A 15,868-nucleotide genomic window follows, 5' to 3' on the forward strand; every position below is an offset into this window, starting at 1 on the left:
TTGAGACTCCAGATCCTTATCTCGAGTCCTCAAGTCAACCCTTCACCTCGGGGATTGAAGAGGGAGAGATCAACCTTAGGCCTCGTACTGACAAAGGCAAAACTAAGGTTGGTACTAATGAAAATGTAATTTCTCCATTTCAGGTTTACCAACAGAATTGGGAGAAATTAAACACAAGAATTGGCATCAACCCAGCTATGGTTCGAGTTGATATTGCAGGAAAATATCCTAGGGTATGGATGAAACAAAATTCATATCCAAAGGAGGTCAAAGCCTGGTATGAATTTGGGGCTCTTGCCTCGGTTTATACTACTTCGCCCAGCTTCCCGGAGATATCAGCATTACCAAAATGGATTCAGGAAGCTGTTCATGAGACTTGGGCAAATAATGATCATTTGTCCAGAGGAGACGTTTTGGAGCTATACTTTTTCAGTACAGCACCAGAACCAGCAGGAAAAGGCTCACACGAAGCCTTTCATTTTATCAAGCTAAGGAGGCCAGACATGATTTCTCAAAAAGTTATAGAGGATCCTCCTACAAATGAAACCCCCTTAGTCTCTTCATTTAATCAAGATGATATGTCTACCAGGAGAGCATGGGGTATCTGGGTCTGTCTCACAGAGATGGACAAAGTCAAGTTTCCATTTAAGTTTTACCAAAATTCTTTAAATGGATCATTCCTGTTAAACACTATGACAGGAAAAACTACAAGCTTTGCAGAAGATCTATTCGAAAAGAAAAGAAATCTTCTATGGAACAGCAAGATGCCGGCAAGTAAAGAGACTCGCCGAAAGTTCCGTAATATGGCACACATAGGAAGATGGTCAGAAAACATCTGCCTGGAATGCCAGAATCAGAAAGAACCGGAATTTGGTAAAGGTTTCAAACCGAGATCTAATCGGAAACATTTTACCGAAGCAAGGACAAGTGGGGAAGGACCACATTCACATTTTCCTCGAGGACACAAAAAGCCGAAGATTCCTCGATAAAATTAAAAGGGAGATTTGACTAAACCCACTAACAAAAAGAGGACCACCATGTGAGTGGAGAAAACAGGACCACCAATAATTGGTGGAAAATGACATAAAACCCACTAATAATGAGTGGTACAAGACAAAAGAACATTGGATACTTTATTCCAAAAAGGAATCCAATAAAGAGAACAAGAAAACTGGTCCCGAAATTTTATCTATAAAAAGGAATAAATAAGACCAGTTAAACACACCAGAAGTAAAACTTGAAGATGTATCGGGTATATCTGAAAGTTTTAAAAAGAAGAATCAAGTATAAAAGAAGTGAGGCTGCAGCTCTCAGAAAAATTATAAAGATGTATAAAGAAAAGGAAGACGAGATTTCAGCTGATATCCTCCAAGCACATCTCGACTGGTACCTGGGAGAGATAAAAGACGACGAAAAGTTAATGTCTAGATTAATAATCTAGAAAATAACATTTCAAGAAAAGTAGGACCACTCAACCACTCAAGGGTCCATATGCAAGCTGTAAAGGCTTATCAAGATTTGAAGTCTGTGTTTCAAATCCGAAGAAGCCTTCTATAAATAAGGTAGAAAGAAGGAAGTGAAGATCATCGAACATTTTCCTCATTTCTTTCAAAACCAATTGTAATATTTTCTCTTTCTAGTTTATGTGTTTTCAAGTTTCGGCTACTATAAGTAGCTAAGCAAGTTCCTCCTCCTCTACAGGAGGTTTCAATGTAATAAAAAATGTTTGTGTTTGAATAAAGAGATCTTTGCTCTTAGCCCCTCTCATGTATTATTTTCAAAATTTTATCTTTTACTGTACACCCTAAGGTAGGAAACGAATTAGGGTTGTGCTAAATGTTGCTGAAGGAATCTGCTTAGTAACCATCGGTTGCGATCGTGTGGTTGGATTGTGAGGAGCAGTTCGTAAAATACGGTGGATATAACCCGGTGACATTCTGGTCAAAGAGATAAAAGATTTAATTTATTTTACGGAAGCATGATGGGCCTTTAATTTAAAAAGAAAAATCAATATAATTAAAATTAAGGTTGAGGGGTATTTTAGGAAAAATTTGAAAACTAGGTACCCAATCCAAAGTTAAAAAACTTTGGGTACTGATACACAAGTTGCCCATAATAATATTTATGAATCCGATGACTTCCTCCCAAAGATACTTTGCTTCAACAGTTATTGTCTCAAATCAAAGATGTTTCGAAGTCAGTCAACAATGTGAAAATTAAGCATTTTACCCACATTATTTATTTTTACAACTTCAAGGCTCGAATCCTCAAGGATCTAAGTTTTATTGAGAGAAATTTATAGCTGATGCATACCGATAAATCCATGATGACGAATCAAGCTGCTAAAATGAACTCCGAGCTTCCAGCACAAATTTACAAAGTTAAGACTCGTATGGTTACATGACTGATCAGCTGCAATCTACCCTTGGCGACAGCTGCAAGAAATTTTGGATTATATACAGTGTTGTGATGTCAAAAAAAGGGAAGATTATAAGAAGGTTAAAGAGAAGAAGATGAAAGCAGACAAGGATAAATTTGAAAAAGCCAAGAGAGCTGATGATGAAAAGAGAAAGAGACAGGATAAGTAAGCTAAAGTAAAAAGAGGTGGTGGAAGTGGCAATGGTTAAAGTTTTAGGAGATAGTTTATTTAGGAGTAATAGATTATACATTTTCAACATATAAGTAAAAATGTTATTTCATTAACTCAATGAAATACATTATTCTCTTATTTTTGTTTTTTATTTAAACTGCTTCAAATAAATTTTATGTATTTAGTCTAACAGTTTAGTTTTATCATCATCAAAAAGGAAAAAAATTTTAATTTGAAAATTCTCTATTTTTTGTGATAACAAACAATATCGAGCTTTTCAGGGTCCAGCTGTTATTTGCGTGTTTTACATGTTTCTAACAAAAATTCAAGTTGAAACACACTGGTTTCTACATCCTAAAGTCAGGCTGCACTTCAACTTTTTCAGTTCTAGCTGCATTCAAGCCGGTAATTCTTGTGCGACAAAATTTGTCGGATTTAGTACCTTTGGCAAATCATGCACATTATCCAACAACTCTCGTTTACAATAATGTTTCCGAAAAAATTAAGGATCAATCAACTTTTTAGAATCTAAAGCCGTCTATTGCAAGATGTGGTTAATGCACAATAATTGTGGTGTACTATAAAGAAAAACTTGACAATACTCTCTTTTGATGTTAGTACATATGATCGTTGAAAAATTTCTTACCGTTGGAAGAACTTCTAGTATAGAAAGAGAAATTCCAGAAAAAAATAACATATAGAGAACCATCTATCAAAGCAAATACTATACATCATATTTCGAGCACTCTACATCTTTCATTATCTAGCCACTCAAGCCATTTTTGGAACTTTTGAAGTTCTGTCTATCTGAACCGAGGGTTCCATAGACAATTAGCTATTTCTATTGTTATTGTGCTGGTACTAAGAGCTTCAATTTAGGCACTGATAAGGCATCTCTGAAGTGGATTTGTACAAGGATTGTATAAATCAAAGTCTTTTAGAAAATTACTTCTTAAGTAGAAAAAAGGGAGACGTAGAATGATACTGACTTCAAACTTCCATAAAACCTTGTGTCATTTACTTTAAGCTTTATATTTATGTCTGTCTTGATTTATATGTATAGCCGCTTTGTTAAAGATTTTTAATGTTTAATATATATAATCACTAATCTAGCCGGACCATTTCTGCACTTGGAAAACAATTTTCAGTGGTCTACCTATCTCTAGCCGTTCAAGAAAAAGGCATTAACAGCTGAGGAAAATTAACACCAGCTCAAGTTTTTAAAGAAAAATTTAAAGTGCTTATTCACCTCTCTTTAAACACATTTTCGATCCTAAATATCCATTCTTGTATTCACCTACATTCAAAGATTTTCATATGCAAGTACCTTGTACCAAGATTTTATCAAAATTACATTAAGGATCCTTGTTTGTGTCAAAAAAATTGTTGAACTTATTGCTGCAATCATTCTCTATCATCATGTTATTTTCATCAATGTATCTGAAGTTCTATTGAAATTGTCTGTAATAGTTTTGATTTGTCGTCAAAAAGAGTATTTAGTTATTGTTATGAGTCTCAATTGTAATGGGAACACCATATGAGCCTGGTGTGTGTGAGTGAGTTGTATAAATCAAGTCTTCTAGTAGTTCTTCATGAAAAAGGAAGAAGGAATGAATTATAAAGTTTTTATTCTTCGAACTTCTATAAATATATCTTATATGCTTAATTTTCTATAATTACTTGCTTTTGAACTTGTTTTGATTTTCTTATGGTTCTGTTTTATCTGCTTTGCTTGATTATAAATTGTTCATAAGTTCACACACAACATTAAAATTCATCAAATTTTAGAGTTTTTTCTCAATTAATTTCATATAAGTTTCTCAATTGATCGATTTAGATCAAGAATCTAATTTTTGGTTTGTAACACAGTCAAATAAACATCCAAAAATCTTGAAGAACTGTTAAGATCGGTTGGGAGTGAAAAAGTGTTTAGAAGTGGAGGTTGAATAAACACTTGACAATTTTCACAACTTCTTCGATTGATGAATCAGTTTAGTGATAAACTAAATTCGCGAATCTTGTTGTCAATGTCAATCAACTAACTTAATGAAAGTGCGGAAATAACTGAAAGACAGATAGAATATAACTGATAAGAAAGAACACAAGATTTGTGGATGTTCGGAGATTTCAAATACTCCTACGTCACCCCTTCTATCTCGAAGATATGATAGTCACTAAAAGACTTTTATCTATACAAAAAATTGTACAAACCCACTTCAGTTTGGACTTAACACTGCCAAGACTGAAACTCTTAGTATCAATACAAGTATCAGTACTCAACTGATGTGAAATTTCTTAGCACATCTGATCTTTACAAGATCAAATAATACAAAAATAAGTATTTGTGCTTGAAGATCAAAGTATAGCCTGAAAGTTATGAATGTGTATAATAAGTGTGAGCTTTTGAGAGCTTTTAAATTTGAAAGAATATGTGCAGAGTTCTTGACTGTATTGCTTGATAATTTCGTAACTCTGTAGCACTTAGTTGCAAAACTTGTAACTCGGTAGTGTTGTAACTCGGTGACACTGCTTCAGCTAATCTCCTCAGCTATTTATAGAATTTGCTTCCAACGGTAACAATGAATGCATTTGAATCTTTATATCCGTTGTATAGCCACGTCAACATTCTTCTCACAATCGTACACTGTAGCTTTTCTGAAATGCGGCGTTCCCACTATACGTTGCAGTATGCTCTTGTACAATTTTCGGTTGATAGCTACGTTTCTTAACTGATGATGTGTGAAGCTGATTTATCAGTTGACAGAGCCAATAGGATTAACTGATCGCTGTGTAACTGATCAGTCTTAACTGATCGTCCAGTTGACTACACAGTTCAGTTAGCTTTGCTCAATTCAGTTGCCTTTTGATTATATACGCATTAATCTTTAGTTCGGGCAACTATAAGTTTACGAATCTTCAGTTCAGTTAAGTTCAGTTTTCTTGATCAGTTGTTCAATCTTTTCACGCTCAATTTGTCAAACTCCGAAATTAAGTTTTCAACAAGAACCACAATATTTTACTGGATTTTGTTCGAGTACTCTTGAAAATTTTTTTGAATCAAACATGTAACATTGACTCAGATATGAATTATAGAATCAAACATTTATTGATTTGAAAAAAATTTATTGAAAGGGAACGTGCCTTGCTTTGCAAGTCACAAATTTATCTCTTAAATTCTTTTCGTTTTTATAAGATTTTGCTTAAGAATATTGAGTTTCTTAAACTCTATATTTGATCTTTATTATTTGGAAGAATTTATTTCCTTATGAAAAAATATTTTCCTTATTTTGTAGGAATCTATTCAAGTCTATCTAGATCAACACAAGTCTATATATATTGAAGATTAACTACTGCACAATGGTCGGACATCTAGAGAAGCGAGACGAGTGATATACGAGAGAATTTTCAGTAGAACTCACAAAAACAAATGATCGTTGTTTTACTGTGTTATTGTAATGTGTTGGAGACATTTGAAGACAACACACGTACAAAGAATTTATTGGAGAATTGTTTTGTTGCTCCGAATTTCGGATACACATATTTGCATTTTGTGTATTGTTTATTTTTGTTATTGACATTTTATTATGCAATTTATTGTCTTGACTTGTCAAGGCATATAGTTTTCCGTTTCTTCACTTGTATTTGTTTTGTAAAATCGATTTCTTTTCTAGTGATTATTTTGCCTTGAGACATCGCACAAGTGAACACACTTGTGCATAAATATCTATGTGTTATTCTAATTATTTGTGTGTTATATTATTCCGCTTCATGTAAGTCACGAGATGTTACATTATCTGAGACGACACTTATCTGATACACAAATTATTATCATACATGTTAAACATAATACTTTCAGTTATTATCAGTGAAAACAATATAACTATAGTCTTTTTAAATTGTACAACTACTCAAAAAATATCAATTTAACACTCTATCAAGATGAACAATTGTTACACTCCAACGTATACTATGCTTCTAACAGTTTCATGAAGTTGAAACAAAATCATTTCAAGTGAACAAAATTATTACACGGATTCAATGCAATATTTTTTTCCTTGTTTTGATATTCTCTAAATAATTTTACAAAATATGTATTAGCACAACAATTTGTCTTTATATTCATCAATAAATTAAAGTATTTTTTAGAACAATAATAGTAGTACATGATTTTAAAATGAAAAACTATTACCCATATTCAATGCAATATTTTTTCCCTTCTATTGATATTCTCTAAATATTTTTATAAAATAATGTGTTAATTAGCACAACAATTTGTCTTAATTTGTACTCATCAATAAATTTAAGTAATTTTTTAGAAAAATAATCGTAGTAAATCTAAAATATGCAATATGTCCCCTTACTTAATATATAGAGTAGGTCTTTTGTGAGACGGTCTCACGAATCTTTATCTGTGAGACGGGTTAACCCTACCGATATTCACAATAAAAAGTAATATTCTTAACATAAAAATTGATACTTTTTAATGGATGACCCAAATAAGATATCCATCTCACAAAATACGACCCGTGAGAACGTCTCACATAAGTTTTTGCCAAATATATATATCTTTTTCAATTTTATTTTCTCCATCGTTTTTGATTAATTTTCCAAATATTTAATGCGATAAAAACTGATTCTTTTAATCATATATTTTTATACAAATATAAATACAAATCTATTTTTCATCTTATATATATTTGCTTTTCTTTTTATTATATTCTTTGTTTTGTTTTATGTCAACGTCATTGGTCTAACATATACGCACCAATACATTAAACTTGCAGGAGAATTTGCTTAATATAAAATTAAATAAAATGTCAATTTAATAATAAGGACTACGCTTTTCTTTTCCGCCGACTGTTGAAAACTAATCATTAGCCCAACTTCCTCCTACATAGATTAAAAATTGAATATTATACAAATACTAATCTTATATAGAACAGTATGTATGAATATAATATTAAATTTTAATATGGATATAAGTTTTATATAGTAAATTCTGGATGACGTGTATTATTATATTAAAATAAATATTTTATCTTCACTTTTTTTTATTTTTTTCCTGCTTTATTTTATGATGAAAAATAAGTTGCTTTGAGGAAAAAAAATGTTTACGTAAATAGTTTTAAATCCTGCAAAACATTATTATATAATTTAAAATAAATAAATACAAGAAAACAAAAGTTTTTAGATTATTAGATTATAGAAGTCACGTCATTTGATGCTTTGTAAGATCCGTTGGATGTAATTAGAAATTTTTTATCTGGTATGAAAAATTTTATTTTAAATTTTTAAAAAATAATAAAACCCGTAATTATTATGCAACACAGTGTATTAATTTATTGAATAAAAATAGAGTGTATTAAAAATACATAATAAAAATATTAAATTATTCGGGCGAACCATCGAACTTATATATTTCTCAAAATGAATAACCATAATTTCATATAAATATTAATTTTATAAATTAATAAATATAATATTCGAAAAAAGATATGGTCTCATTAGTTCATAAAATATTCTGACACAAATTGGTTTCTCTCCATTAAATGATTCCTCATTAAAAAAATGTATATATGTGTTATGCTTTATGCATACCGATATTTCCAAAGAAAATATTTGATATAGATATAAGTTTTTTAATTTTGGACTTAATTTTTTGTTTATTGATGAACGAAATATTATTTTATATAAATAATATTAAAATTAACAAGTATTAGATTTAATAATTATTTAAAATTATTGATATAATATAATGAAAACATTTAAATTTTAAACATTATTATAAAATTATTGTATCAAAAATATTTATATCATTTGAGATAACTTTCAAATAAGATAACAATCTTTTGTCATTAAATTAAATTAATCTTGGTTAGGTAAAACTGTTATTAATAAAAAAAATAGAAAAATATATTTTAAAATCATATATTCTTTTGTCTATCAAAATATTAAAAATAAAAAATAAATATTTTTAAAAAATCAAAATTTCAATCATCACACACAAAATTTCCATTTATGCAAGCTATTACAGCTGAATGGAAACTTCCATATAGATGAAATCTCCAAAGGTAAGTGTCATCCGGCTCGATGATATATGAGAAAGGATCTAGCCTCGAACGTTATTCCAATATATTCCATGTGTTGAGTTGTGTCTTGTCTGCTCTTTGTTTTTAATGCAATTCAATAACTCAACAACAAAATAACAATGATTAAATCTAACATGAACCACCACATTTTAACAACTAATTAGAGAGGTTAAAGGTGTCCCCGAGTAAGTAAATTAGGTGAGCTTGACCAGCCATGAGTTCAATTCTCTTTGCCAATATATTTTAGGACGAACGTGTTATACATGACTTGTCTGATGTGATTTACCTTGTTAGTGTGGTTTTTAAGGTGTGGTTGGACAAAAGATAACATCTGTTGGTTCTCACGTCACAAAAAAAGAAGAAGTAAGAAATGTTAAAATATATATAAAACCCCCACATTTCACAATATTTTGCAATGAGGTGGTTAGGTTTCCACGGTTGAAACATGCATTAGAGTCAAAAGTTCTTTTGGTTTTCTCAGATGACCTCATGTCATCCTTCCATGGTTTAAGAGTATGCTATGAGGTGGCTAGGTTTCCACGGTTGGAACATGCATTAGAGTCATCAGTTGACTCCTTCTTTGGTAAGATCTTGGTTTGGATCCTTGATTCTTCCTTAGGAATTTTCGAAACTTTTTAACAAATAATGACAAGAAATCATTTCTTAAATGTTCAGATGATTTTTCATGTGAAACTGACGGTTCGAGTTTCACAGAGCATTAGTCAACTGATAGGTACACTGATCATCTTCTCTTTTTTCAATTTGAATTTATAAGCTTTTAAGTCTGCAAACAAATCATAGAGTTCCATCTTGCTTAAATATTTGGATTCACGCATTGCTATATTCTTGACATCTTATTCTTTTGGGAGTAATCTAATTACCTTCAAGATCACTTCTCAGTTGTTGTACATTTTCTTAAGTGCACTGAATTCAATCACGATTCCACCGACTCTTTCATCAAAGTCAGACATTGATTCTCCAAGTATAATCTTGTTATTGCACAACTGAATCAATTTTTATCAAATTTTTTTGACAGTCTTGCAAATTTTGATTTTGCTAAATGTGCTTTTGTCAAAAGTTTTATACAGAATGTCCTTAGCCACATTATCAAGACATGATTTCTTCTTCTCATCGTTCGTCCTATCACTCCTTGGATTTTCTCGACCGATGGACTTGGTAAACCGATAAATTTTAGTTTGTATCCATTTAGTCTTGACTTATTCCAGTCTATTTATTTCAGTTTAGCTTGTGGACTTGATTACTTCAGTTTAGCATAGTTCAGCTTTGCCTTAAAATTTTTTTAACACCAAAATCTTAATTGATCCAAAAAAATATAATAAAAATTCATAATCATAATCACAATTGTAATTTATCCTACAAAACATCCATCTAATATCATTCATTAAGTCTACCTCATATAATGAATGTTTCAATAGACAACGCATAATGATCGTCAAACATACCACCTAAAACGACAGAAAACTAAACATATCATAACTCATAGAACTAACTAAAATGATAAATTATCACCTAAGAAACACTGGAAATGTAAAATAAAACATGAGCTTGAATAGTTTATGATAAAAATTGCAAATAAACTTGAGGCGAGGGGCCTGAAGGCGTGAAAATAATAATAATAATAATAATAAGAATAATAATAATAATAATAATAATAAGAATAATAATAATAAGAATAATAATAATAATAATAATAAGAATAATAATAATAAGAATAATAATAATAATAATAATAATAAGAATAATAATAATAAGAATAATAATAATAAGAATAATAATAATAATAATAATAAGAATAATAATAATAATAATAATAAGGCAGAAAATCTAATTAAAAATTATTTTTTTGACTATTTTATTAGTTATTATATATAAAGTGATAGGTTTGGTTTTTTACAGTTTTTAAATTGTGAAACCGAAAACCAAAGCGTAAAACTGAAATTATCAAAAGAAAAATAAGAACCAACCATAAATCCGTTCAAACATAACCATATAAATCAAAATTCATGGTGTGATCAGTTTTTTAATTTTAACAATTTAATGAACACTCCTAAGATTATTCATTTCAACATATATTTTAACAAAATCCTCAAAACAATAATGATTCAAATCTTAACAGCTTATAATCACATTTGGTTAGAGTTTAACTTAAGTAAATTTCGAAAATAATCTATTCACCCCCTCTAGACCAGATCTCTTGTTATTTTGATCCTAACAATGCTTCTAGGTACTGTTTGTCGAGTCGAGTTGTTTATCTCTCTTCTTCTCTTTTGATTCTTGTTGATGTGATCTTCAAATGTGTTGTATTTATGACTTACAATAATGACATGAACGTTGCATACAAGAATGTAAATGTTTGGAAAAATTCTGGACATTTTCTCACACTCCAACGGTCATATTCGCATTGTTAGCTATTTTTTGTAACCGGGCTGATTTTTACCCAGGTTGTTGAAAACTTCCAGTTGAACTCTACTACTTGAACCCCGCTGCTTTGACCATGATTGTAACGTCCCGGAAATTTGAAGATCCACGTGAACCACATGCATGTAAGTTATCAAATTTCTTAGGCATTTTAATTAATTATTTTTAATGCATTTCAAACTTGATTGTGTCATGAATATGTGTTTTATTGCATGGTTTATAAAAGTTTCATGCATTGGGGCTTTAAGTTGTATTTCGTGCTCGAACAAGGAACGGAGACCGGGGATAATCAGGAAAAATATTTTTATTAAATAATTATCTTTAATTATTTAATATATGGTGTAATTAAGTGTAATTTTCGAATTGGGCCTTGGTTGGTTATTTTTACTCGTCGGGCCATAATTTTAACCGATACGCAAATTTTATCGAGTCGGAGGACTTTTTGAGGGTTCAGGCAAGATTTTCAAAAACGTACCTAAACGAAATATTTTTCGAGAGTGTTTCTGGGCTTGACGGGTTTATTTTATTGTTTAATGGGCCTAAAACCATTTTAATCACTTATTTCTTAATTAAGGGCCTATTAGCACCTTTTATATACCTAAACTCTATCCTAAAAACCCTAAACCTAATTTCCACTTGGTGGCCACCCCCTCCCTCATTCAGCAGCAGCAAACTCTCGAAAATTACATCAACCATTCGAAAACTTCCTCAAAATTTTCAAAGAAATCCTCCCACTTCGCTCCGGTGCTTGTTCTATGCGATTATCTGAAAGGTTTCGAGCATATATATATGCAAAGGCACGCCCTATACCTCGTTTTTCTCATCATTCACATCAATATATATATGTTGGTTTGTATGTTTTTGCATGATAAACCTTAGATGAATCTTGTTGTGCAGGTTTATACAATTTTGACATGAAATATGCATTTTTCCTTTACATGTAACTCACGTTTTTGATATGTTATAAGGGGATGCCAGGTTTTGACCTGTGAGAGACGATTTACAGCAGGTTTCGAAGGTTCTTAGATGCTAAGGTCTGATCGGGATCGAGTCTAGTTAAGGGGGCCGATCATTTGGGTCATGAGTGGCACATATCGACTAGATCGAGCAAAGGGGGGAGTAGCCGTTCATGGCTCATTCTAGGTGCTGGTTTGGGACATGAGTGGTCCGTGTCAAGGACTTGGGATGGTTCGTGGTCGGCTGGTAGTGAGGCAAAGCGTGGACCGAAGCTAGGAGATGATTTGGAGAAAATATGGTGGCTAGATCGAATATTCATGGGGAACCGAGGGGTGCGCATGCTTGAGGCTGAGGACTGTGATTAGGTCGGTATAGGAGGGTCGAGAGGTGGGCTTGGAGTGGTCTGGTTCAGGGCTAGTCCGGCTTAGTGTGGGCTAGGTTCGATTATTTGAGGATTAGGTGCACTAGGGTTTGATGGTGGCTAAGGGCAGAATTTTCCAGCAGCTATATGGCCTTTTCCGAAGGTCCTAGGTGATCTGAAACAAGGGGTTTAAGGACTGGTCATGTAGGTTCAAGTCGTTGTTTAAGTTGGAAAAAGTTTGGTTGAGTTTCGGGTTCATTCGGGTTAAAACTGTGACCCCGGTCCAAGTTTTAAAACGAATCGATTAAGTTTTGAAATAGGTTCGAGTTTATGTCTAAGAAACGATTATAAATATGAGGTGTTTTAAGGTGTTTGGTTGAATTCGGGTCGAAATTCTAAGGTCCAGGGGCAAAATGGTCAATTAGGATTTCCAGGGGCAAAATGGTCATTTTTGCACCGTTTCCAGGGGCAAAATGATCATTTTGCACCCCGGTTGAGTTAGCAGTCCTGGCAGCGCCCCGATCACAAAATTATACATTTTTAATGTATATGTTATCACGAACATGATTTTTTATGTAAATATGATAAATACGTTGTATGCTTGGATTTAAGGAACTTTACGTATATACATGATTTTTATAAGTGATGAATATGTTGATATGTTTTGAAAGATGGGAGTTGGTTGTAACTAATACGAATACGAATACGATGACATGTAAGGACAAGGCTCAGTGGATGGGTAATACTTTCGCTGATGTTCTCGTCGCCGGGTACCATGTTTATACGTAGATGGATCCATCGAATAGAGCTGATACGGTAGAGCTGATATGAAAGTCACAACTAATGAACAAAATTCAAATTAAATAAAAAAAATTTATGCGTATATGCTGATATGACGAGACATGTTTTGACACGTTATGCTTTGATACGTTATGTTTAAGCTCATACTTTTAAGATCATGAAAGGTATTTTAATTACTGTACTTTTCACTGCTGGATGATATGTATATGTACTTGTTATAATGGTTCAGGTGTGTTGAGTCTTTAGACTCACTAGGTGTAATTGATGCATGTGATCTTTTGGTTGAGGAGACTGGAGGCGTTGAAGACTGAGTAGGATGAGCTGGAGTGCACGTGGAAACCCGAGGACCTTGCATTTCTTCCGCATAATATGTTTATGAGACATGTGTTTAAGCAATATAGTTAAATGTTTTGAATCATGTTATACGTTGTCGATTCATCATACTTTTGTTATCTATTCGAGTTTCTCTTTTAAATCAGTAGACTAGGAGATTGATTTCAGTTTAAGATTTAATTATCTGCAGCTATTTTTATTCAGAGGTTAGATTATCTTTTAAAAACGCATGTTTAACTTATTTAAATGTTGTTGTGTGTGAGTATTTTCGGTCGTAAATAGAATTTTAAAATGAGTGGACGTTTCATTGATGATTCAAGCTAGGTACCTTACAGATCCATTTTTGTTGTTATGATTTCTTGGTTATAACTCTTCATTAATTGATTTCTGGAAAAGTGATGATCATAAATTTATAGTACTTTCTCTTAACTCTCCATAGAATTAAGAAGCACTCGATTTCAAGCTCATATGAGAGAGATATGCTCAAAATACGATATTTATGCAAACTAGAACATTTTCTTCATTTAGTAAAGAACAAGAAATTTCAATGTGATTTGCACCATCTTAGGTTATGATTCAGACTCTGACTTGTGAGGTTTAATTGTGGACTATTGTCTTAGTTTTGTAATGTATATTGAATCGTTTTATTTTCATTACCGAGCAAGAAGATGTAAGCAAAATACCAGAACGAGTTTTTATTAACCAGGTTATTTCAATTCGAACCACCTGGATCTAGCGACCATTATTTTGCTTATATAAAGTCATAATCACCGAAATGATTATTAGAATTTTGAGTTTGGTTGTCGAACAAATTTGGAAGCAAATGATTTGGGTCACCGAGTAATGAGATATTATCGAAAAGTTTCACCTCACCAGAACCTCTACTATGTTGAATTTGAGTTTTCAACAAGGTAATTCATTTAAAAATCATTCTATCAACTGTACACTCAATTCAACACTTAATTAAATATATTAGAAACATAATAAAAAAACATTTAACAAAATTAATATTGTTTATATTTCCTGACCCAAGATTCTTTGTTTTAATTTAATTGTTAATCTAATATTCGTTGTGAAAGGTCTATTATATAACATCATACTAAATTTTATATCTTAATAATTATGTATGATATAAAAAATATATTGTTATATTATGTTATACGCGCAATGTGCCTGATAGCCAGTCATGTGTGTGAGGAATCCTTAAGGTGTTGGAACTTCAAAATCCCAATATTTCCCTCCACCTACTGCAAAGATGTAGATTTTAAGATGTAGAAAATTATTTATTATACATGATGTAAATTTTTACCATTAGCTACCTATCGCACCTTGGTATTTTTGATATATTTAATTAATTTTGAAATTGTTTATTCATTAATTTTTAATTTCTTTTTCTTTTACCTTCGACTATGCAATTTGTTCGTTTATTTATCTCGTTAAATATAAAAATGGTGGCAAAAACTTGTATGAGACGGTCTTACGGATCGTATTTTGTGAAACAGATCTTTTTTTGGGTTATCCATGAAAAATTATTACTTTTTATTGTGAATATCGGTAAGATTGACTCGTCTCACAGATAAAGATTCGTGAGACCGTCTCACAAGATACCTACTAAAAAATGATTGCCTGATCCAAGAATGTATACTTATTTAGTTTCCAACGACTACGAGTTAGCTAGGCTGTGGAAGTAGTTCATCAATTAATTAGTATCAATATTCTCATTATATATATCCATTATAGTTTGGGTTTATTTCCGGTTCGACCTTTAAATTTTTGACTCGGTCTCGCCCTTGACATTGACTCTGACGTTAATTCATTTAAGTCACATGCCTACATTTGGCACCAATGAAACCCTGCCAGCCACAATTTTACATTCTCATCTTCGATTTGTCCCTTCTTCGCCAAATCGAAGTCATCTTTCGCCTAATCATTGGAGAATTGCAAAGCAATATGGTATTATAATAAGATTAATATATTCGAGAATCCTACTAAGCAAATGATGGGTTGCCAACACAACAAGCACATCACAAGCATAAAATCTCTCAAATTGAAAAGTAAACAAATAAATGTTAGATTTTAGGACATAATATGGACATCTTATACTATATTTTCTGGGATGGTGTAATTAAACATAGTTATATTGTATATTTGATTGATTTTATTTTTGTGATTTATTGGTCAAAAAAATTGTTAAAAGATCTGAAGAAATTATAAGATTTGAAAATGAGATTTATTTGAATATTTTTGGCTATTTGTTGATATGGTATGATGCAAGAATATATTTATTATTTTGAAGAT

This window comes from Primulina huaijiensis, chromosome 11 (genome assembly GCF_012295235.1).
Source record: "Primulina huaijiensis isolate GDHJ02 chromosome 11, ASM1229523v2, whole genome shotgun sequence".
NCBI classification, from domain to species: Eukaryota; Viridiplantae; Streptophyta; class Magnoliopsida; order Lamiales; family Gesneriaceae; genus Primulina; species Primulina huaijiensis.